General features: G+C 35.7%; 1 protein-coding gene across 7 annotated transcripts in view; it reads left to right on the top strand.

The window, feature by feature from the left end:
* The window catches only part of EPHA6 (EPH receptor A6), an 856,998-nt gene that overhangs the window by 273,844 nt on the left and 556,736 nt on the right, over positions 1-26,418 (top strand). The gene's annotated exons all lie outside the window — the stretch shown is intronic.

Consider the following 26,418-nt stretch of genomic DNA (forward strand, 5'->3'; position numbering starts at 1 on the left):
ACTAGGCATCTCATTTTACTTGTAAACAGGTCATTCCTTTTAAAGTCAGTTATGTATTGTATATTTTAAGGTTTTTTTATTTTATTTTAAAGCTTATATTCTCAGGTTTTCAAATAAAACTACATGATACTTTTCAAGTGTCAGCACTGTTATTGTACATAGGAGACCTAAGTTTCCCTCGCTAAGTTTGGCCTCATTCAAAACATAGCGGGGTACCTTTTCTTATCTCTGAAACCTTTATAATTCTAGCTAGTACTTCCCATATCATGTGGTGCAAACCTAGGTAAATTGCATGCTAGGTAAAAGCTGCCGTAGTGCCACCCACAATAGGAAGTAGTAGGAAAGGAGTGTTAGTAGAAAGTCACTGGTGAGCTCAGTAGGAGATAGAACACATGAAAACAGTATGCTTGTTGTTATCAATAGTTAAACTAGATGGCAAAGGTTCCCGTTTAAAATCAATCAATGGATGCCAAAATAGCTTAGTCAGCATGAAACATTGATATTTGCAGATTTTGTTCATTCTAACTCTATTTTAGGATTGGACAGGAAACAGCAATGAAGGAGCTTCAGGAAATGGCACACCTATTATTATATTTATAGATCCTAAATGCCCATTTCTTCAAAATATGGCTGCAGTGCCAAGAAAGAAAGGCAGTACACAGGAAAAGAACACAATGGTTGGACCAAAATACATGTGCAATACTACATTATATGACACAACAGACAGGTGTAATGCTACATTATATGACATCACAGTTCTAGGAATTAAAGGGAATCTTTTCCAATAAGTCACCCCCCCCACTCTGTATAACAAAAATCACTGCCTGAGAGTATCTGAGCACAAAATTTACTACCTTATAAGATAGCATATCCCATTTTTAAATAGTTTTCATCTACAATCTGTATTCCCCAAGCTATCCCAAGAATAGGTGGACAAGGGAAACATTAACAAACTGTTGAATTTCTGGTGCTACTCTTACCCTGTTTGGGATATTTGATTCTCCAAATATTCCTTGTTATTTCTCGAAATTTCTAAGGGTTCACATGAATGTGCTCTGAGGACTCTTGTTCATGTTAGCAATACTGCAGTCAGCATTTTCCTTTGTTGCTCTTGCTTCCAATGTTGATGTTCAAGGCTCTGATGAACACCAAATGTAGGAGCCATTCCAGTGGCAATTATAACATTCCTAGGGCACAGGGCAACCACAGCAACAGATGACAGGCCAATACTTATAACCACCTCTTTGTCCTATTGCATTTGGCACAACAGTTATAAGGAAATGTAACTATTGATTTATTGTCAGGATTTTCCTATTAGAGTATGAGATGAGTGAGAGCAAGCACTGTGATTTTTTTTAGTTCAAAAATATTTGTTGAATGAATGAACAATTCTAAGCTTCTGTACTCAGCCAAAATTAGGCAATATTCACTTTTCTTTGGGTGAATTCTTTTTTCCATTGAAAGCTGCCTAATCAAACATATAAATGGATATCTTTCAGTCTAGCTTTTGTGGACATCCATGGCTCAAATTTAGGGTGAAGGCTGTTTAGGCTTAAGGTAAAAAGTAGATTTATGAAGTTAGTTTTGGTATAAAATAAAACCATCTCCCATGGACCTAGTTCACTCCAGAAGAGCTAAATAGGGTAAAACTTTTACTCTTGCAAGGGAAGGAGAGTGCTTTAAGGTCTTAAATGTGAAGCTTCATGAACACTTTCAAGTGAAATTTTAAGAAGACTTGGAAAAATAGCTGTCAATAATGCCATTACTTGTAGTAAAAAAAAAAAGTGAAGATGCTAGGAGCTTCCACTTTTTCAGCTTTTATACAGTACAGAGATTTTTTTGTGCTCACAGAGAAGGATGCTAGGAACAAAGTCATATGAGAAGCAGAGACCTTGGAGATGAGGATGTCAAGAAGATATGTAGCATTCATTTATTCATTAATTGCAGAATATTTATTGAGAAAAGGCAAGGTACTGTGACAGATTCCAACAGTAGTAAACTGGATGGACAAATGCTCCTGGCCTTATGAAGCATATGGTCTAGTGGAAGAAAGACAAAAATTATAATTATTTTAAGTCATTAATGATAGTTGTAATAAGTATAGATGTGATCATATGCTAACCTGATCATTATTCAAACAAAATAATCATTGTCACTGGAAGTGCTGGTGTATATGAGACACATCATGTTGGAAAACATTTTAGATCAATAAAAAATTAAATTTTAGGAGATATTAAGGAGCATTGAAATTTTATTCATTATATTTCTTACTTCTTGAGGAAATGAAAACTAACCATATTTTAATCTTTATATGAGATAGATACTTAACATATTTATTATATTTTAAATTAACACTCTTCAGTGAAACAGGTAGATTTACCTTCATGTGTAGTGATTAGAGTGACTAAGATATTTGCTGGTGGGGGTGGATAATGGGTGCAAATTACTTAGACATGTTAATGGTACAACCTCCATGATGTAATTTGCCACTTACACAACTCTCTCAGCAGAAATGTCAGATAACCGCCCACAGTTACACAGCTAAAGGGCAGCTGGAAATCATACTCAGTTCTATTTGATTGTTGTGTCTGTTTCACTTTCTTTTAATTTTTTCCATGTTAAACCACATTGTTTCAGATTTCATTCATTACTGTTGTTGTCGATTTAATTTAGAAACCCAGAAATACTAGATCACCAATGTAGACCCTTCATTTTACAGAAGAGGAAATTGGAATTCAGTGAGATAATGTGACATGCTTCAAATCTTACAAAGATTAGACCAGAGTTGTCATAATTTGTAGGAAGCACTGAAAAATATATAATTACTGAGTATATTTATATTTATGTAGTTTGTATGATAGTAAGAAGGCAACATTTTTCCTGAAAATGTTATTATTGGAGATCTTTAGAAAAAGATTTAGAGAGAGCTTTGCATATAAAAATGATACCATCTAGTGTGCTTCTGTGACTGTTAGTTAAAACTCCCCCAAACTCAGCCAGGGATTAAAGGCTCTGAGTTATACACCTAGAGATTTTCATCATGTACAGTTAGAGGTTATGTACAGTAGCAATGATAATCCATTTATAAATGTGGAATTTTCATGTGAGAAAATTTAATTCTTATTCATGAATTTCTTCTTTGCATGTTATAAAATATATCCTTTGAATTAAGTTTTTAGTATCTATTATTGTGGTGTTCATTTGTTGTGAGTGAATTTTTAAAACTTGTATTTGACATGTACCTAGTTAAGTACTTGTTTTCGGCTTTTAGCATAATAAGCAATATGTGCTATCATAGCTTCAATTTTCCTGCCAAGTAGAGAGTGACAGCTGTGTAGCAATATGTAATGCATATTTTCATCTACAGATAAATTGGAAGGAAGGAAAAACAGCTTCTGGGTGGGCAGGTCACCATCATTTAAATGAATCGTTAAAATTATATTTTTCCCCAGAAACAAAAATGTAATTGCTTTTCTGGTTAGATGCACACTGAAAGACCTTATTTATATTATTGTAACATATTTTCTTGCAATTTACAACTTTCCCCAGATCCTTTGGATTTTTTCGTTTGTGCTACTCTCTTTCATTCAAGCAATATGCACTTATTTCTCAGTAAAGCTCCATGATATTTGCTTAAATTTATCCCTGAAGGACAGAATTACTCAGTACATAGCATTGTAACTGAGACCTTGTTCTTCCACATTCATCTGATTGGCAAGCAAGGGAATTTAAGCTGTGACTGCCACTTAAGGAAAGTTCTCCTGCTCACCCTGACGGAGGAAAGATTACAGCCCTAGACTCAATATTTTAAATATGCTATATTTTAACTTCATTTCCAAGTAAAATAAGAAATATCATTTATTTATTACTTGTTTCCATTTTGTATTATAATGTCCTTGCCTGTATCCAAGAAGGCATAGAGTACTTTAACTATATTTCCACATCATGTGGTTTTAAATTTTCTCACCAGTATTTCACTTTACAATATGTGATTTGTAAATATACGATGTTTATTTGATGACTTCCATGAATAGGAAACAATGAGAAAATTTTAATCTCTGTCTTTTCCTACTCTCCATTTGCTTGTTTATAAGTGATTTTTGTTGTTGTTGTTTTCATTATTTTATGTGTTGGCATGTCTTTATTGTGAAACTTCTAAAAGTTTAGCTTGGGTTAATAACTTATGTGAAAACTATTGCTTACAAAAACAGCACACTATTCATGAGTTCTTTGGTATCCTAAGTGCATTTAATTCCACTTTGGACTTGAATGATGTCATTTGCAATGAAAAGAGTATTAGAGAAATAAGTCTGATACCTTTGATGATCATTTCTACAATATTTAGACCTGTCAGAGTAATCACATTTGGGGACACTAGTCAGATTTGGGGATGTTAGAAAGGAAGAGAAAAGCTAAGTGCTTTTTTAGGATTCAAGAATTATATCGGTTCAAAGTTGATAATAGTTTTCATTGTCCCCTACGTGCATGAAGTTAACTTTGTATATGAAGCTTAGTCAACATAGTCTAACTTTCTGTCTGGAACAGTACACCATGGAAGAGTTTCTTCTAGCCTAGCCTGATGCTTTACTAAACATTTGGGAAGTTTTTTTGCCTAAACAATATTTTATAGGTCTTTATTCAGAGGATTCAGGTATGGATCTGTGTCCCTTTTATATAGGATTCTTAATGACGCTTTCAGTTTTATTGTGTTTTGTTTTGTTTTCCTTCTCTTGAAGTTTGCACCATAAAGTTAATCCCACTGTCTACCCTTCACCATCATTACCAATAACTGACAGGACAGCCTCCATATTTCTTTAATGATTCACATAAAAATCATTGTTTTTCTATCTATTCAGTCATATTTGTGAGCCTCAAGTTCAACATCCTAGCTTACTGTCCTTATACTTCTAACCTACTTGGCTTGTTTTTAGTTACTCATTCCAAAGCAACTATCAGTTGGAGTCTCCACTGTGTGTCAAGTTCTTGTCTTGCCTACTTTTGCTTCCCACTGGCTTAGCAGTATCCTATAGATAATAATTATCCAGAATTGTAGTCTTTCTACATTATTGTACTATAAAAATTACTTGTATAACCCTTGCTTTGATTTTAGTGATCCTGTTTGAGGTCGGATTTACTGGAAACAGACTTAGAAGCAACATTTGAGTTCAGGACATTTACTAGAAGTGCTCCAAGGAACAACACCTATGAGGGAGTGAGGGAAGTGTGACTGGGTGGATGCAGATGTTGAACTGAGATGCATTTGCAAAAGTGGCTTCACCCAATCCAACAGATTGCTCTGGAGCTAAAACAGCCATTCAGAATTGCCCCTAACTGAGGCAAGAGGATCCCCTTGTTCCTACTCATCAACAAGCCATTGATATATACTGCACACCACACTTTGTATGAGAAGCTCCTCCTTTTCTCAAGGGCAGTTCCCAAGGAGGTAGTCAGCTGCATTCCATCAGCAGCCAACACGCTTTTCAGCTGATGAGGCCTCAGTCCACAAAAGAAGATCTGGGTGGCATACCATAGTCCCTACAAAAAAACTGTCTTCCCTGGCTTTTCTCTTTTTTTCCATCTGGAAGTAATACTAATCAAAGTGAAACCTTTCCCTTCCCTTCCCTTCCCTTCCCTTCCCTCCCCTCCCCTCCCCCTCCCCTCCCCTCCCCTCCCCTCCCCTCCCCTCCCCTCCCCTCCCCTTCCCCTCTCTATCTCTCTCTGTATCCCCCTCCCCTTAACCTTCATAGCATTTCATCTGTTTTTATATTGTAACATTTATTGCATTTTCTACTTTATTATACTTTTTTCTAGTGTGTACGAGTTAAATTCATAACCACAGGCATGAGCACTTTAAAGGTAGAGGCTGTTATAGTAATCCTTCCTTCCTTCCTTCCTTCCTTCCTTTCTTTCTTTCTTTCTCTCTCTCTCTCTTTCTTTCTTTCTTTCTTTCTTTCTTTCTTTCTTTCTTTCTTTCTTTCTCTTTCTTCCTTTTAATATAATTTATTGTCAAATTGGTTTCGATACAACACCCATTGCTCATCCCAACAAGTGCCCTCCTCAATGCCCATCACCCAGTTTCCCCTCTCCCCCACCCCCCATCAACGCTTAGTTTGTTCTCAGTATCCAAGAGTCTCTTATGGTTTGCCTCCCTCCCTCTCTGTAACTTTTTCTCCTCTCCCTTCCCCCATGGTCTTCTGTTAAGTTTCTCAAGATCCACATATGACTGAAAACATATGGTATCTGTCTTTCCCTGACTAACTTATTTCACTTAGCATAATACCCTCCAGTTCCATCCACATTGCTGCAAATGGCCAGATTTCATTCTTTCTCATTGCAAAATAGTATTCCATTGTGTATATAAACCACATCTTCTTTATCCATTCGTCAGTTGATGGACATTTGGGCTCTTTCCATAACTTGGCTATTGTTGAAAGTGCTGCTATAAACATTGTTTGTTTTTCAGGTGTGGAGTTTGGTGAGTTCTTTATAGAATTTGGATACTAGCCCTTTGTCCAATATGTCATTTGCAAATATCTTTTCCCATTCCATTGGTTGCCTTTTAGTTTTGTTGATTGTTTCCTTTGCTGTGCAGAAGCTTTTTATCTTCATGAGGTCCCAATAATTCATTTTGCTTTTAATTCCCTTGCCTTTGGAGATCTGTCAAGTAAGAAATTGCTGCGGCTGAGGTCAGAGAGGTTTTTTCCTGCTTTCCCTTCAAGGGTTTTGATGGTTTCCTGTCTCATATTCAGGTCCTTCATCCATTTTGAGTTTATTTGTGTATATGGTGTAAGAAAGTGGTCTACTTTCATTATTCTGCATGTTGCTGTCCTGTTCTCCCAGCACCATTTGTCAAAGAGACCGTCTTTTTTCCATTGAATACTCTTTCCTGCTTTGTCAAAGATTAGTTGGCCATACATTTGTGGGTCCAATTCTGGGTTCTCAATTCTATTCCATTGGTGTATGTGTCTGTTTTTGTGCCAATACCATACTGTCTTGATGATTACAGCTTTGTAGTAGAGGCTAAAGTCTGGGATTGTGATGCCTCCCACTTTGGTTTTCTTCTTCAATATTACTTTGGTTATTCAACGTCTTTTGTGGTTCCATACAAATTTTAGGATTGCTTTTTCTAGTTTCAAGAAGAATGCTGGTGCAATTTTGATTGGGGCTGCATTGAATGTGTAGATTGTTTGGGTAGTATTGACATTTTAACAATATTTATTCTTCCAATCCATGAACATGGAATGTTTTTCCATTTCTTTGTGTCTTCTTCAATTTCCTTCATAAGCTTTCTATAGTTTTCAACATACAAATCTTTTACATCTTTGTTTAGGTTTATTCCTAGGTATTTTATGGTTCTTGGTGCAATTGTGAATGGGATCAGTTTATTTATTTCTCTTTCTGTTGCTGCATTATTGGTGTATAAAAATGAAATCAATTTCTGTACATTGATTTTGTACCCTGCGACTTTGCTGCATTCGTATATAAGTTCTAGCAGAGTTTTGGTGGAGTCTGTCAGGTTTTCCATGTAGAGTATCATGTCATCTGTGAAAAGTGAAAGTTTGACTTCATCTTTGCCAATTTTGATGCCTTTTATTTTATTTTGTTGTGTGATCCCTGATGCTAGGATTCCCAACACTATGTTAAAAAACAGTGCTGAGAGTGGACATCCCTGTCGTGTTCCTGATCTCAGGGGGAAAGCTCTCAGTTTTTCCCCTTGAGGATGATATTAGCTGTGGGCTTTTCATAAATGGCTTTTATGATGTTTCAGTATGTTCCTTCTATCCCTACTTTCTCAAGGGTCTTTATTAAGAAAGGATGGTGTATTTTGTCAAATGCTTTTTCCACATCTATTGACAGGATCATATGATTCTTATCTTTTCTTTTATTAAAGTGATATATTACATCAGCAAATATTTAACCAGCCCTGCAGCCCAAGAATGAATCCCATTTGATCATGGTGAATAATTCTTTTTATATGCTGTTGAATTTTATTTGCTAGTATCTTGTTGAGAATTTTTGAATCCATATTCATCAGGGATATTGGCCTATAACTCTCTTTTTTTGCTGGGTCTCTGTCTGGTTTGGGAATCAAAGTAATGCTGGCTTAATAGATGGAGTCTGGAATTTTTCCTTCCCTTTCTATTTTTTGGAACAGCTTGAGAAGGATAGGTGTTATCTCTGCTTTAAATGTCTGATAGAATTCCCCAGGAAAGCCATCTTGTCCTGGACTCTTATTTGTTGGGAGATTTTTGATAACTGATTCAATTTCTTCACTAGTTATGGATTTCTTCAAATTTTCTATTTCTTCCCATTTGAGTTTTGGAAGTGTATGGGTATTTAGGAATTTGTCCATTTCTTCCAAGGTATGCAGTTTATTGGCATATAATTTTTCATAATATTCCCTGATAATTGCTTCAGGGAATCGGTTGTAATAATTCCATTTTCATTCATGATTTTATCTATTTGGGTCCTCTCTATTTTATTTTTGAGAAGCCTGGCTAGAGGTTTATCAATTTTGTTTATTTTTTCAAAGAACCAACTGTTGGATTCATTGATCTACTTTACAGTTGTTTTTTGGGTTTTGGTTTTTGGTTTTTTGGGGTTTTTTGGATTCTATACTGTTTATTTCTGCTCTGATCTTTATTATTTCTCTTCTTCTGCTGGGTTTGGGGTGTCTTTTATGTTCTGCTTCTAGTTCCTTTAGGTGTGCTGTTAGATTTTGTATTTGGGATTTTTCTTTTTTCATGAGATAGGCCTGGATTGCAATGTATTTTCCTCTTAGGACTTCCTTTGCTGCATCCCAAAGCGTTTGGATTGTTGTATTTTCATTTTCATTTGTTTCCATATATTTTTAAATTTCTTATGTAATTGCCTGGTTGACCCATTTAGTTTTTAGTAGGATGTTCTTTAACCTCCATGCTTTTGAAGGTTTTCCAGACTTTTTCCTGTGGTTGATTTCAAGTTTCATAGCATTGTGGTCTGAAAGTGTGAATGCTATGATCTCAATTCTTTTATATTTATTAAGGGCTGTTTTGTGACCCAGTATGTGATCTATCTTGGAGAATATTCCATGTGCACTCAAGAAGAAAGTATATTCTCCTGCCTTGGGATGTAGAGTTCTAAATATATCTGTCAAGTACATCTGGTCCAATGTATCATTCAGGGCCCTTGTTTCTTTACTGACTTTCTGTCTAGATGATCTTTCCATTGTTGTAAGTGTAGTATTAAAGTCCCCTGCAATTACCACATTCTTATCAATAAGATTGTTTATGTTTGTGATTAATTGTTATATATTTGGGGGCTTCCTAATTTGGTGCATAGACATTTATAATTGTTAGCTCTTCCTGATGAATAGACCCTGTAATTATTATATAATGCCCTTTTCATCTCTTGTTACAGCCTTTAAAGTCTAGTTTGTCTGATATAAGTATGGCTACTCCACCTTTCTTTTGACTTCCAGTAGCACAATAGATAGTTCTCCATCCCGTCACTTTCAATCTGAAAGTGTCCTCAGGTCTAAAATGAGTCTCTTGTAGACAGCAAATAGATGGGTCTTTTTTTTTTTTTTTTTTTTATAAATTCTGATACCCTATGTCTTTTGGTTGGAACATTTACTCCATTTACATTCAGTGTAATTATTTAAAGATATGGTTTTAGAGTCATTATGATATCTGTAGGTTTCATCCTTGTAGTGATGTCTCTGGTACTCTGTGGTCCTTGCAACATTTCACTCACAGAGTCCCCCTTAGGATTCTTGTAGGGCTGGTTTAGTGGTGATGAATTCCTTCAGTTTTTGTTTGGGAAAATCTTTCTCTTTCTATTCCAAAAGACATGCTTGGTGGATAAAGGATTCTTGGCTGCATATTTTTCCTGTTCATCACATTGAAGATTTCCTGCCATTCCTTTCTGGCCTGCCAAGTTTCTGTAGATAGGTCTACTACTACCCTTATGTGTCTACCTTTGTATGTTAAGGCCTGTTTATCCCTAGCTGCTTTCAAAATTCTCTCTTTATCCTTTATTTTCCCAGTTTCACTATGATATGTCATGCAGAAGATTGATTCAAGTTATGTCTGAAGGTAGTTCTCTGTGTCTCTTGGAGTTCAATGTCTGTTTCCATCCCCAGATTGGAGAAGGTCTCAGCTATGATTTGTTCAAGTCCACCTTCAGCCCCTTTCTCTCTTTTCTTCTGGAATTCCTGTGATACAGATATTGTTCCATTTAATTGAATCACTTAGTTCTCTAATTCTCCTCTCATGATCCTGGAGTTATTTTTATCTCTCTTTTTCTCAGCTTCCTCCTTTTCTTGCAAGCACTGCTATGTTAAAGGCGGGTCCTACACTGTCCAAGGCCTGGCCCTTCAGAAGGTGTTTTTTGGAGATTGTTACTTGGTCGCTCTTGTTGTAACTTTGGTTATTTTATTTCCCTACTTGAAGTGATGTTTTGGACCCTCCACCAGTTATGCTTTGATTTGTTCCTTGAAGTAGCCCTGGAAAGAAAAACAAACAAACAGGAAACAAAAAAAATGTAAACACACAAACAAATAAAACAAACAAAAACAAAAAACAAAAACGAAAAACAATCTAAAAGCAAACATCCAGAAACACCAGCTACAGGTAAAGAACAGGTTGAACGTGGTGCTGATGGAAGAGCACATACAAAGAGAGAAATGACAGTGGTGGGGAAAAAGAAAAAATAAACATTGACCAGGCAGAGAGACTAAAAGTCTTAATCCATAGAGAGAGAAAGGAAAATAAAGAAGGAGGTGGGGAAAAAGAAGCAAAGATAAAGTTACCCAGACAGACAAACTATACGGCTTGATTATTCCAGAGAGAGAGAAAGGAAGGTGTAGAACATGTATCAAGAGAATGGATTCAATATGTCTATTTAAACAAACCAAATAACCAGAGTAACCAGCCTAGAGGAGGGAAGAGATAAGAAGGAGAAATGGAAGGGAGAATGTATCTATATAACAAGAATTGTCCTAGAATTAATCCATGCAATGTAGCAGAGCTGGTCTGGAGGATGGAGCCATCTGGTTCCACAGCTTCTATCCTGCTCTAGTAGATACGTAGTTACCAGGCATGGAGGGGTGGGGTTTGGTGTAGGCTGGTCCCGCTTCCACTGTGGATCCCACGCACCAATCCCTGAGTCCCTGCCTTGGTGGTGATGGGGAGAAAAATGGCACCCCCCCACCCCCAATCTCTTCTCCACCAACCGGTGTCCCAGATCACTCCTTTGGAGCCATCCTCACTGTGCCAGGGCACAGATGAAGCTGTCTGTCTCACTCCACCAACTCCTTTGCCCAGGTGCTTGGCTGGAAATTAATCTCCCCAGTACTGGGGAAGCACCTCCCAATATGTGGTCCTGGCTGGTTTTGTCCTGTGTCGCAGCACTTCAGGGAGGGGACTGGTTTCTCCAACTGCAGACTATGCCCTTGATCTACCACTGAACCCAGAGGTGGCTCCCCTCCTCCCCACATGCACGAACAGGGCAGCTGGCCCCAGTCTGAAGATGGGATCTGCAGTTAGAGATCCTCTAACCTGCAGTTTGAGATGGGAATCCCTCTCCATCCTCGTCCAAGTTTTTTTCCCTTGTGCAGATACAGTCCTATGCTTCCCCAGGTGCTCTTTCTCTTCTCTTTGTCTCTCTGCAAAAGGGGATCCCTCCCTGCGTGCCTAAGTGGCCTGTTTTATGTCCCTCCAGTTTGCAGTCACCCACCTATGGCCTCTCAGGTTGTCCCAGTTTCTCCTTGGTAGACTCAGTCTCTTTTCCTCCCAGACTCTTGGGGTTCAAAGTCCTTTGGCTTCCGTCCTTCTTTGTTTGAGAAACACAGGAAGTACAGATCCCTCTACTTCTCCACCATGTCAGCTCCTCTAGCCTCTAATGGTATTTCTTACTGCAGTTTGCATAGAGTAAAATCTTTTAAAATATATCTAGTGGAAAAACTGTTCTGTAGTCTTGTTTGTTATAATTTTACCTATAAATAAAATAAAACAAAGACAATATTTTATGTATATCTAGTCATGAGACATATGATGAGAGATTTAATCACTTTTTATTTCATTTATAGATTAACTTTAGGCATTCTCTACACTAGAATTCTGCAGAAATATCACTGGATTTGCGTGGGGTATCTTGGGACAGATGGCCAGTTCCTGATCACCATGAGGAGGTGATTACTACTTCTAACATAACATCTGCTGCTATTATGCTATTCATTCAGAATATATAAGTGAAAATTGGATGTAACAAAAGCAGTTTTGTTACAGAGGAGCTCCTTGATGAACAAGCCCTCTTACCTTCCATACCTTCAATTACATTTTATAAACTTGAACCACATTTAGGAAATTTTGTCACATTAACCAATGATTAGCTTAGTTTACATCAAAAGGAACCTAAAAATTTTGCTAAGGATCTTCAAGCAAATAACAAAAGGCCATTTGATGGTACAGACAATTCCTTACATTTAAAGATTCTAATTTCACCAGCAAATACAATTGAATTTAATATACTTAGAACTGTTGGATTAATTTCAAAATGTCTCTTCTCATTGTTACATCACAACAAAATGTTATCACATGGTAAGAGATCTGTGTAGATTATTTTCAGTGCTCTTTTATTATCTTATAATTTCAGAAGTGTACTTTGATGATTCTAGGTTTAGTATAATTTTATTTTCACATTGTCTCTTCTCAGTAAATATAAACAAATGATAATAACTAGGATCCTATATGTTCTCATTTAAGATATAATTTTCTTACAACTCTATAGCTTACCATTTTTGTCTTATTTGATTAAGATCATAAGAAGAGAAAAAAACTTTTTAAATTGTGAATCCACTTATTCATTTAAAAACCATCTTGGAAGTGGTGCTATAAACATTGGGGTAAATAGCAATGCTCCCAAGACGGTATTATGCTAAGTGAAATAAGTCAGTCAGAGAAAGACAGATATCATATGTTTTCACTCACATGTAGAACTTGAGAAACTTAACAGAAGAGGGGTAAGGGAAGGGGAAAAATAATTTCAAATTGATAGAGAGGCAAACCATAAGAGACTCTTAAATACAAAGAACAAATCAAGGTTGATGGAAGGGGAGCAGGGGAGAGGGGAAATGGGTGATGGGCATTGAGAAGGGTACTTGTTGGTGTGAGCACTCAGTGTGGTTGTATGTAAGTGATGAATCATGGGAATCTACTTTCAAAGCCAAAAGCACACTGTATACCCTGTATGTTAGCCAACTTGACAATAAATTATATTTAAAAAAAAGAACCATTTTGGAGTTGTTTTGTGTACAAAGGGGTTGAAAGATGAATGGGATGCTTTTTTCCTCAAAATTTTCACAAATGTGGTTGAAGAATCTGATATACAAGTGGATCTAATGCAATTGGATAAATGCTCTTTGTTAATGTGAAAAATGCTACTTGGAACATTTATTTTTTTTTAATTTTTTTTAATGTTTATTTATTTTTGAGACAGGGAGAGACAGAGCATGAATGGGGTAGGGTCAGAGAGAGGAGACACAGAATCTGAAACAGGCTCCAGGCTCTTAGCGGTCAGCACAGAGCCCGACGCGGGGCTTGAACTCATGGAGTGCGAAATCATGACCTGAGCCGAAGTCAGACGCTTAACCGACTGAGCCACCGAGGCGCCCCGCTACTTGGAACATTTAAAATAGAACTAATTCTTGACAGATTTACTAGAAAATAAAGTGAATGAAGGAGGTTGTCTTTGAGCAGATCCTTGTCAGATAAGCCTGATTTCTGATCTGCATAGAGTATGCATGAACAGTACTTCCAGAATAGCTGGGAAATGCGCTGTATCATGAGTAGTAGAACATGACAGAGACCAAAATTAAGGTCTAATATTAAAGGGCCTTAAAATAATTTTACCTGTATTTAATAGATAGCTATTTAAGGATTTTTTTGTTTTGTTTTGTTTTGTGTTGGTTTTGAGAAAGGGAATAACTTGATCATATCTTTATTTCAGAAAGGAATTTTTAATTTTATGTGTAGGATAGATTATCAGTGGAACCCTAAATGAGAGGCAATTTAAATAATCTAGCTATGAAATTGTTGCATTATGAATGAAGGCAGGGAAAACTATCAGATATTTATTGCCAGGCAGATGAAGAAAATGTGAGAGAAGTGGGGAATTTACTGGAGTTTCTAGCTTGAATGACTGAGTGAATGGTGATAGAGTAATTAAAGTATGCAGGAGAAGGAACTGAAAGTGGCAGGAAATATTAATTCACCTTTGAAATGTTGTCTTCATCCATGTGTCTGTGGCACAACCAGATCTTTTTATTCTACAGAAAGCTTCAAATTTGCATCTGTAACTCAGCATCAGGAGTATGTATGCAGCAGCTGAAATCATTGAAATGAACGGGAATTCTGAGGGTTTGGACGAGGAGGAAAGAAGGGAGAATGAGAATAGAGATTTAATTTTTTTTTTAATTTTATATTTGAGAGAGAGAAAGAGACAGAGCTAAGTGGGGGAGGGGCAAAGAGGGAGAGGGAGACACAGAATCTGAAACAGGCTCCAGGCTCTGAGCTGTCAGCACAGAACCCAATGCAGGGCTCAAACTCACGAATCATGAGAACATGATTTGAGCGTAAATTGGACGCTCAATCGACGGAGCCACCCAGGTGCCCTGATAATAGAGATTAAAAAAGTGAGGACTCATATATTACATTCTTTGTGGCCGTATGTCCCTTTATGTAATTGCAGTCATTGTATGCACTCATTTAACATTATGCCCTAACTATATTCTCATTTTGTTATGGAATGAAAGGCCTTTAGGATGCTGGAGTTAACTGTATTATAGGGGCACTATCACTATATTTTATCTAAACATATCAAATAACTATATATAAAGGACACTTTTAGAAAGAATCCCCTTATTAATTAACTCCCTGAAAAAGAATCCCAGAATCTAATGGTCTAGTTTTAAAAAATGATCAATTATATAAAAAGTTTTTGAATTTTGGCCCAAAGGCAAACAGAAGGTGAGTCAGCACTGGAACTTTTCTTCTTAATTTCCTTTTACATGTAAGATTTTCTTCTGTAGTGAAAGCATATAGAGTAAAAGGGAAAAAACTAAGCATCTTATTATTTGCATGTATCCAATTTAAAAATCCTAGCTGATTTTAAATATTTTAGATTAGAGGATTATGCTCTTTAAATTAAGGTTGCAAGCTTGACTGTGTTCATTTGCAATCAACTATGCATCTATATCTCACAAGATTTCCTATGCTAGAAATTAATTTGGTCACAAGGAGAAACCAAAAGTTAGATGAATCGTACAGCTTAATTATTTTAGTCTTAAAAGGATATTAAAATATATTTCCTACATTTGGTATCACTTCGTATACAAAGAACCATGTATTACTTAATATTACGTTCACCTCCTTTAGTGTTTGGCACAGTGTTGGAACACAATGAATGTCTGTTGAAAAACATCCATGAAAGAAGTATTATGTATTACAAACTTCATTTTGGTCTCCAAATACTGTATCAAATAAGTAGGATGCTAAGAGTTCAAATTCGTTAATTTGAATAAAATCATTAAAAGATTATACTGGATTAAGATTTGATTTTAAGTTACTGGTACAGAGCAATTTTATATACAAAGGATTATTGCAAAGTCTTCTGGTTCTTTCTAAACCATTTCAGGGTCCCTGTCAACTTCTGATTCAGATGCTGTATAGGCTCAGTATGCATATTACTGACATGTGCACTGGAATATCATTTATCTTCTTTTCTCATACTTAAGCTTTCTGCTTCAGTTTTGGAACTCTTTCCGTTATAAATATGCTAGAATCAGAGATTCTTTTAGTTGAAAACTACCTTAAAAAGTACCTAGTCCAAATGCCTGTCTGACATGAACAGTACATTTCACAAATGTTCATTCAGCCTGCGCTAACTCTCCCAGAGACCAGTAATTCTCTACTTCTGAAATTATCTCGATACAAAGATCTTGTCTAATATAAATCTTCTCTTCCCCAGTCTTAACACATTAGTTCCTTTTCTATTTTGATGGGGAAGTGGTTTGCAGTTTGCTCACCACATCCATTTCAGTTTGACTACCCAGATCCATATGTATGGTGTCAAACCCATATGTTTTAGAATCATATAGACATGGTTTAAAGTACTAGTTCCAGACTTTAGTACCTGTGATCTTGGCAAAATTGATTAAATTCTCTAGCATTCTGTTTTCTCATATGTAAAATGGCACTAGCAACAATATCTCCCAGAGGTCGTTGTGAGAATTAAATGTGAAAGTGTCTAAAATATTTCCATACAATACCTTAGTAGTTTAATACATTTTAATTTCCTTTTCTGACTTTTTATGGTTAATGATAGATCAATACTATCACTTCAAGTACTCTAGATATGGCTAAGTAATACAAAGATTGCATTTGCTTTTTGGCAGTCCAATTATGCAATTTACTCACAAGGAGCTGTCAAGGAAAATTTTAAATCCTTTTTGTACAAGAGCTGCTAGCTTTCATATCACCCTCGTGTATACATTTTTTCCCTCTTTTTTACACTATAATTGGTATAATGCTTCATGTTAGAGTCTGCTTGTGGCTCCAACTTGTTAAACAGTCTTTTGGATCCTTGTCCAGCTAGCCCAGGTATCTATTGGCTAGGTTCCCAAATTTGATTTCTGAGAACTTGGTAATAGTTCCCCCTGAATCAGTGATAAACCACTGAACCTAGGAGGGGAGCACATGTAAGCCAGGATGACAGCAAACTATGTACTGATCCATTACTCTGCACCTGCTTATGATTCATCTTACCTTAGCATCTAACATATTTTCTAGCTGCATGTTGCCTACAAAGTTACCATGAAGAAAAATCAGCAAATGTCAAATGGATTTTGGTAAAACCATGCTGGTTCTTTGCCATTCTTCCTCTGCAGAAACTCTTAACCATACCATTTATAGTATATAATTTCATTTAGGATCAACATAAACCCAGTTGAAGGCTGAGACTCATTTGCTCACTGCCAGTGTTGCAGTCTTAGTCCAGTCTCACTATTTCCCAAGGGCCACTGATAAAATCGTACACTCACATGGATGTCTCCTTGTAACGTTGGGATATAGTTAGTCTGTGTAAGAAAACTTGAACTATATTAGAGTAGTTAGATATCTTCTTAAAATCCCTTATTCATTTGGAGTTCAAATTCCTTGTCAGTTTATCATATATTGTTTTGGGGTTCAAAAATTACCCTTTCTCTATATAAAGCAAAATATGAATTTAGATGCTTCTTTTGCATCTCATAAAAATTAGTGCTTTGAAGAAGTAGACATGCTATTTTTTTAGTTTATAATTTGTATAATTTTAAAATAAACCATAACAGTCCTTGTTTTCTTAGAAATAGTAATTCTTAGAAACTGGATACAGGTGAGATTTATTAAACTTGGTGTGCAAATGTTATATATTTTTATAAAAATGTGTATACAAAACATTGTGTGGATATCGCTTATACTGTTTAGTCACTCAGCTTTGCATGATTAGGAAAGTGCAGAAGCATGAAAATTAGTAATTGCCCAGGCAATTTAGAGAAACAGATAATGAACTGACTCAAATCTAGGCAAACTGCTAATATGTGGAATGGGTTTAAAAGATAAATATCTTGGTTGAAAACCATGGTTGTTTTCTAAAAGGGTATTATTTGTTGTCATGTTTATGTTGACAAACAATTCATAGGTCATGAGTTTTGTCTCATAACTTCTCCTTAAGCTGACCTAAAAACAGATGTGTTTAAAAGAATGCTATTTTCTCTATGATAAAACCATGATTCTGTGGTTTCACGGGATAAGTGAATATAATTATTAGTGTTTATTATCACTAACCAAATAGAGTTTTCAGCATTCCTGGTATATTAATTTACAAGTGTAAACATAACATAGTATATTGGCCCCAAATGATTTTATAGTATAAATTTAAAAACACTGGCTTCTAAATAATGTTTAATATGAGAAAGATAAAATTACTTTAAATTAAGATGATAAATAACTCTTCTCAAATGCTTATTAGTTTGGAATTTTACAAATGACAAAAGAGATTCAGAAATGTTATGTTCTGCAAAAGATCATGTAACTATTGAAAGAAAAGGCAGTTAAGCCAAAGTCCATATTCGTTTCAGTATAATAAGCTGCTACAAATAGAAGATGTTCCCATTTCCCTTGTTACCAATTTAAAGAGTGAGTCCTGATGATATCACCCAATTTCACAATACCCTAAGAAAGTAGTTTCCAATTATTTTGAGATATGAGCATCTTAGCAAAACTGACAAAGAGCTGTGTATCCTTGCTCTAGAAAAATTCACAAATGCACAGTCATGATCTAGATTTAGTAGTGGCCTGCTGAACAGTTACTCAAGATCCTAATCTAAAAGTAGCCCTAACATGACACTAAGAATATGTTGAGATAGAGAAGAGTTGCTTTAAGAGAGTTCTTCTTAGTTCTATGTAATCCTGTACATAGCCAGAAGAATTACTTTCATAATTCTCTTGAGGAAGGAGAGACGATTTCCAAGATTTGGGCCACCTCTAGCCTATGTGGCATTTTGGTGCATACTCCCTGCCTTTAAGTAGATCCAGTTAGACATGTTGGTCAGCTTCAGAAATCTAATGACAAACTAGTTTTCCACATTTATTTGTCCTATTGGCTGGGTGCCATTGTGACCATACCATAGAGACCTTGCCCAAGGGCAGAAGTTCATATAACAACAGAAGGCTTTATAACTGCCTTCTCAAGAGGTTGGATTCAGTTAACAGCAACATTCAATATTTACTGAAAGGATTATACTAGGGTAGAGCTGCAATCCAGGACAGAAGACAAAGGATGATTGTTGCTGCCAGTGCTTCATTACTTTCCCTGAAGCAGAGTAATCTGTTCCAGCTCTACAATAATGCTGGGCAGATATATTGAGAATATATTGAAGGACACCAAATCATAAGCCCTCTCTAGTTTTCAAACTCTCTGGGATGTTTAGGTGTATTTGTCTGACCTGCACATTTATTAAATATTTTCTGTAAATTTTCAGGGAGTTTATAACCCCTTGATGCCTATAGATGCTGCTATGTCTTTCTTCACTAATTATTTATTCAGTGAGAACATAGGTGCCAGGAACTAAACCTGTTTCCGGATATGTCTTTAATAACAAGTGAAATAACTAGCATATTTGATAATATTTGACGTAAGTTATAATCCAGAAATTATTATAAAATTCACATGAAGTCATGATGTCCCACTGAAAAGAAAGGAAAAACAGAAACAATGAGTAGAAACTTACATTGGTCCTCTTTCATTTTGAGCTATTCTCAATTGCTTCTCTGATATTACCAAGCTCTGTGTAGGAAGAATCAGCTTGAATTTTTTGTTTCTATACTTAACAATATCATCTGTCTGACACATAATCATAAAATGAAATACCTATGGCTTTCAATTGAATTTACACATATTTTTTAAAAAATCAGACTGTTTTAATGGATTTCAGAATTACTTGCTGTTATACATCATGCTGATTTGGCAAGCATGGAAATCTATTGATTTTATGTGTTCCAATTTTCTACTGAGTGGCTAATCCTTTTTAAAAACAAAATATATTTCAGTGGGAAGAAAGAAAATAGTACAGCTATCTTTAGGCTGACAAAATTCTTACAAAATCAAAGAAATTGAGCGATTCATTATTAGATTGTATACAGCATTTCATTGCTGGACACCTAGCAGTGATTAGAAGCTGAAAGATACTTGGTAAGAGACTGTTTCATCCAGATAGAAGATAATGTGTTTCTGTCACCAATAGCCTTAAAAGCAATTTATGAACAGTGTTAATTATTATGAACAGTATGAAATTATTTATATAAAAGCTTGTAAAAATGGAAAACACATAATAAAATCATATAGTTAAAATATATGTATAAAGAATATATATGTGATATATTGATAAAGGAAATCCTACCATTTCTAAAAACAAAAGTCATGACAATGTTACTTGATGTTGAATTTGAAAAAAATATTTATAGCTATCTTATTTATATTTCTATGAATACAAACTGTTGTTCTTATGTATATGTAGTTTTTTTTCCAGAATATTTTTTATCTGATTTAGAAATAACTATAAGGTATGCTGCTTTTAAGTTTGATATAAAAAAAGAATGCTAATGTGTGTAGTTATCACTTTATCTTTTATCCAGGGGCAAATGAAATCACAAATTAGAAACAAATTCACAATATTTTTGATAGTTTAAATAGGTAAATAATAGCACATGTAGCTAATACCATTAGTTATCCTAATACTTGAATTGCAGTGTAAGATTCTTCTCTTCAAAAATCAGTAATGTATTTAAAACTCACATGTGCTGCCATAATAAACTTCCATAGCTAATTATTAATATGTACAATGCCCTAGCTTCTCATCTTCTTTTTTCTTCTTATATAATAATATTCCAAGAAGAGAGTTCGGTCGCCTTAAATAGCACTCAGGTTGTGGCTATGTATTGCCCAACTTTATTGCTATCAGCACCTCTCCTTTCCTTAAATTTAGCAACACATGAGGAATAGGCTAATCCAATGAAATAACTCCTTGAAATATTGAAATTAGGAGCATAGTCATTGAAATTTTAACTGATGCAGAGATGGGACTGAGACAGCCATTTTCAGGCATGTCCATAATGGTAAATCAGTATAGAAAACAGTCTTCAAGGAGAATCAGAAAGACCAGACATATAAAGAAAAAGAATAGATCATTGTGTCCTAGAGCAATAGTGTACCGAACTCACCTTATTCCATTTCACAAGAACCAGTTGCCAAACTTTAGGGTATTTTTGCAGGTAGTTTGAAATCTACCATGGTGGTACATTTATACTATGGAACCAGGCAAGCACTCCAAATCAGAGCTTCCCTGTCCCTGAGAGCTAGTAGTTATTTATACATTTAGCCACAAACACTGATGGAAAGAGAGCAAAGAGGAGAATAGTTCCTTAGATAACTGACAGGTCACAGGTTCCCAGCTGTAACTCCTTGCTTTATTTCTGGGAAATGCTTTCACAGCCTTCTAATAGACCCACATTTATGTTATGCTCATTTTACATAGTATGTACACACACACCCCCACACACACTCACATACACATACACTTTGAGCAAGATGCCTTAGAAAAGGAGCATCCCAAATAATGAACTAATTGCCGCAATTCTATTCTATACAAGTGGAAGATAAGAAACCTGAGAATGGTAATTTATCATGTTCAGCTGAAATGTCTTATATATACACATGTTTAAATCTCTGCCCCTTTACTGATCCTGTACAATTTAGAATTAACCCCACTAACATTGAATGACAATTCTTCTGGCATTAGGGTGAGACCTTTCTTCATGTCCATTTTATTGTTAATCTGATCATCATAAAGAGAAAATTTAAGGAGGGATGAATAAAGAGGATAAGTGTAGTATCTTAAAAGATATTTGAGTATTTTATTAAGGACTCTGTTCTTTTTAATAGAGTGCTGTACCTAACTTCTACGTTGGATTTGGTAGTTTGGAGAGTCATCCTGATTTTAAAAAAAAATGGAAAAAAGAATTATGCTAACTTGGATTGCCTTTCTGGATTTTTCCAAGTCTTGCTTTCACACTACTTCCTCTAATGCCTTTTAGATTAAAGTTAATCAATATTTTGTCACAAATTACCTTAAAAAGACTCATTCTTGGACATTATTTTGAAGAGAGGCCACCACTCCCCCCTTCTCCCAGTTCTATTATTCTAGATAAACTTCTGGGTACAGATAAAATGTAAAATTCAGTGATACTGAGACACTATTATTGATTTTGGCAAGACATATCCAACCTTATGCGCATGATCCTAGGAGTTACTAAAGCCCAATATCTACTGCAGGTCCTGCCTTTATTGACCTCAGAAATTCTACAGTTAAGGTATCAAATGTCAGTAAGGGACATTAGCAGTTCCAGATCTATCTTTTGACTTGCTGGAAACATCTTTACTAAAAAAGTAATTGACCCACTTTTTAAAAGCTTTACAAATCTTGGGGCGCCTGGGTGGCTCAGTCGGGTAAGCGTCCGACTTCAGCTCAGGTCATGATCTCGCGGTTTGTGAGTTCCAGCCCCGCGTCGGGCTCTGGGCTGATGGCTCGGAGCTTGGAGCCTGCTTCCGATTCTGTGTCTCCCTCTCTCTCTGCCCCTCCCCCGTTCATGCTCTGTCTCTCTCTGTCCCAAAAATAAATAAATGTTAAAAAAAAATTAAAAAAAAAATAAAAGCTTTACAAATCTTAATTGGGAGCAGGTTGACCCCTCCAAGTGCCAAAGAATTTTACCTCATTAGAAGAAGTCCAGTTGTATTGCTTCGAAAAATGCAGGGTGTCATAACAGACTCTTGGAAAAGGACATGCCTTTGGGCTATTAGATTTAAAGACAGAAGAAACCAATGATATGCCTTGTTTTGTGTGTTTCAGTGTGTGTGTGTGTGTGTGTGTGTGTGTGTGCGTGCACGCTCATGTTCGTTCGTGTTTAATGTCATCAGAAGAGACTAATACTTTCCTCTGTTTTTAATTTTTTAAAATGTTTATTTATTTTTGAAGGAAGGAGAGACAGAGCGTGAGTAGGGGAAGGGCAGAGAGAGGACACAGAATATGAAGCAGGTTTCAGGCTCTGAGCCGTCAGCACAGAGCCCAATGTGGGGCTTAAAATCACAAACTGAGAGATCATGACCTGAGCTGAAGTTGGTCGCTTAACCGACTGAGCCACCCAGGCACCCCACTTTTCTCCTTGAACTTAAAGTCAAATGATGTTTTAGGTGTTAACCTTTAGCTGAGAAAATATTTAGTTTGGATATTTATTGAAACATGCTTCTATTGACTGTCTCTGGCAAAATACATAAAATACAGAACACGGAAGGATACCTATAGAAGAAGGTGACCCAATTCAATAAGGCTGTTTTCTTTTCAGTTATACTAGTATGGAATTGTGATGTTTTGCTAATATATAAATAAGTAGAAATGCTTCTAGAAAATTTAAGGTCACATCTGTTATTGGGTTACTTTTTTTCCACTAATGCAATATGGACAGGTATTCATTGGAAGGCAACACAGAGCAGTATAATTTGTCTTTGGTATTGTAACAATTTAAGGCAGATTACTTTTTGGTATTATAATTATTATAAGTTTAAAATAGGTATCAGGTTATTCTTTCCTTCTTTGAAGAGAAATAGAAAAATGACTATAAAGCCCTTATAGTTATGTTGATAAATAAATGATCAAACTGAAAACTTTCAGATAATATTACTTACATACATAAGTGGTTAAGTTTTAATTATTAGCAGAATCACAGTAATTCTGGGCTGATCAGTTAGCCCAGAAAATAACCACACACACACACACACACACACACGCACACATGCACACGCATATATCTCTTTTATTCAATTTCAGACCCAGTTATAAATGCTTTAAGATTGTTTTACAGTATTCACTCCAGTTCTAATAAGGACATAAGCAAAGGCTATTGATGCAGTTCATCTTTGTAGAACACAGACACGGCTTCAATCACAGTCACACTTCCCACTGTGCTTTGGTTTAGTGAATGGGTTACAAAATGAGACTTATTCAAGATCAAATGGCAAGCAGGCTTGAATCCCAAGGCTGTGATTATATGACAAAAGCCAATCTTAGTGCAGGTATGGGATTTCCTACTACTTTAGAAGACAACTTTTTAGCCTTCACAGTATTGCTGGTCTCTTAAACTTTTGAAAAGGCACTGAGGTTTCTTCTCTTGACCCACGTTTGAGATTTATGGATTTAGACCTGGTGGCCATGTCAACAAGTTATTACCCCCACCTGATTCCAATAGCCAGGGGATTGCAGTTCTGTTGTCTCTGAATCCACACATAGCACTGGCAGCATGGAGCACAGTTCAGGAATGCTAACTCCAGGTGTGAGGCTTCAGCTGGCATCCCCTGAGTGCTGAAGAAAACAGTAATTTTCTTGCTTTCCTGAATAGCTGTCTCAGTCTGAGAGCAAGCAAAAAAAAATTATATATATATATATATATATATATATATATATATATATATATACACACATACACACACACACACACACACACAAGATTGCTTTATTTTTGGCATTTAGCACAAATAATGCAATTTCACGAAACTGCAAATAATTACATAAAGAAACATAATAAGAAATAATTTATTAACACCTCGCTACTAAACAACTTTGTCCTGGGGATTTAGATATTGTTAAGAAAGATATATTGTTAAGAAACATTTCTTAAGAAAGAAAAAATTATGACATCTTGTTAAAGATGGTAAGACAAACTCCAAGGAGCACTATTATGATAGGAATGCTGAGGGTTACTACAATGGGGTTTTGTAATAGGAGAGAGAAATTGGGTTCAACTCCAAATAGAACAAAGAAAAGTGGTAATTCATAGCCCGGGAGAGGGTCGGGAATTTAGTAGATGGGAAATTCTTGGGATCTGGCTAAGGTGACCTAACAGGATTCTTGTGAAGGCAGAGTCAAGATGATTATATGTTACATAGGGATGGTGAAGGATGAGGAACATTAACAGACATTGAAGATGACCAGATATTGAGGGTGAGGGTCTCTGGTTGAATTGACTTAGCAAGATTCTTGCTAAAATTAGGTAATGCACAGACAACCGTGGAAGCCCAAAAGTCGGGGACTACTTGAGAAGAGAATTCAGAGAAGCCTGAGTAGAGTTTGGTGACATAGAGAAACTTTATTGATATGCCACACCAAAAAATGACAGATTACTTCCCATGACACTCAGATAATTGCTGCTAGGTTTTTATAAATGTTACATCTGTTTTTGCTTTGTACTCTGTACTAAGGGACAGTGAAAATTCAGAGTCCTTACCTGTGTCAAACAAGATAACCAAATTAAATACATCAGATCTGAAGCTAGTATATATATTCAGTTTTTTTTAAGTTTATTTCTTTATTTTTGAGAGAGAGAGACAGAGAGTGCAGGAGGGGTAGGGAGAGAGAAAGAGAGGAAGAATCCCAAGCAGGCTCTGCACTGATGGCACGGGGCTCAAACCTAGGAACCGTGAGATCATGACCTGAGCTGAAACGAAGAGTCAAACGCTTAACTGACTGAGCCACCCAGGTGCCTCTATACATTCAGTTCTGATGCTTAAATGATCAATATTGGTTTATTGAAAATCAGTTCTTTAAGAGCATAAAGAAGAGGATGAGCCAAAGGAGGAGGCATAAGAAAAAGCAACAAAAAGCTTAGATGTACTTGCAAAACAAAAAATAAAACTGAAACAATAACAAACATAAAATATTAAAGAGAAAAATATCATTTTATAATAATCTTGATAAAAGGATGTGACATTATAATTTACCTCACCTCTATGCTACTCTGTTAGGTTAGATTACTTCATAATTAGCTTTGTTGGATACAGAAAGTGTCTGAGCTCTATAAACTGAAAAATGTCTACTTTTATTTAGATATTTTTACATTTTCCTTTCTTCTACTACCTGAATTGTTATGTTCCCATTGGAATCAATGAGCTATAATCATTCAGAGATAATTTCCTGAGTGTCTGTTGTACACAAAGGTGCAGTGGTAAATTATGTGTTAACAATGTGCAATAAAACTATCATGGAACTTCAAGGTCTATCATTTGATCAAAATGAATATTATTTGGTGTCTGTCATAGTGGGTTTTGTTAGTGAAATTATTTCTTTTCCTTTAGTAGTGGTACTGGAAACTATCACTAATTTCCTCAACCAACCTTTGTTATTTTCCCTGTCAGGTTGTGTGTATGTCTGCAGTATTCTGTTTGCCCTTCCTACATTTTACTAACATCTCAAGTTTTTTTTTCTTCATTTGCTCTCTAGTTGCCATCTGTCAAACTGAATTTACAATTCTTCTACATATGGATGGTTATATCTAATTTGCTTTTATTGTAAATTGATTTGGCCATAATTCAGATATAATATAATTTTTATAGCATCCTATTAACTTTTTTGTTTTGTTGACATCTATGGTCTATTTGATTATATAGGTATTTCTGATTGACTCAAATTTTCTGACTGTCTTGAATGTTATTTTTGTCATCTTTCCATACTAGTTAAAATATACCCATTACCTTAGATAGAGTTTACAACATTAATTTAAGAATTTCCATTCATATTTATCCTAATTTATCATTTTCCTTGCATATCCATGTGTCATTCCAGAATGACAAATTCCTTAGCTATTCTCATGACAATACGCACATTAATTCATCTGACATTAGGGAAACATTAAGGAATATACATATGAACAATGCTAAGACTACATAAGGCTTCTAATAAAACTATGTCTATCCTAGGCAGTGTGTATATCCCTAGATATAACAGTTAAAAGTGGG

Source organism: Acinonyx jubatus, chromosome C2 (assembly GCF_027475565.1).
Source record: "Acinonyx jubatus isolate Ajub_Pintada_27869175 chromosome C2, VMU_Ajub_asm_v1.0, whole genome shotgun sequence".
In the NCBI taxonomy this organism is placed as follows: Eukaryota; Metazoa; Chordata; class Mammalia; order Carnivora; family Felidae; genus Acinonyx; species Acinonyx jubatus.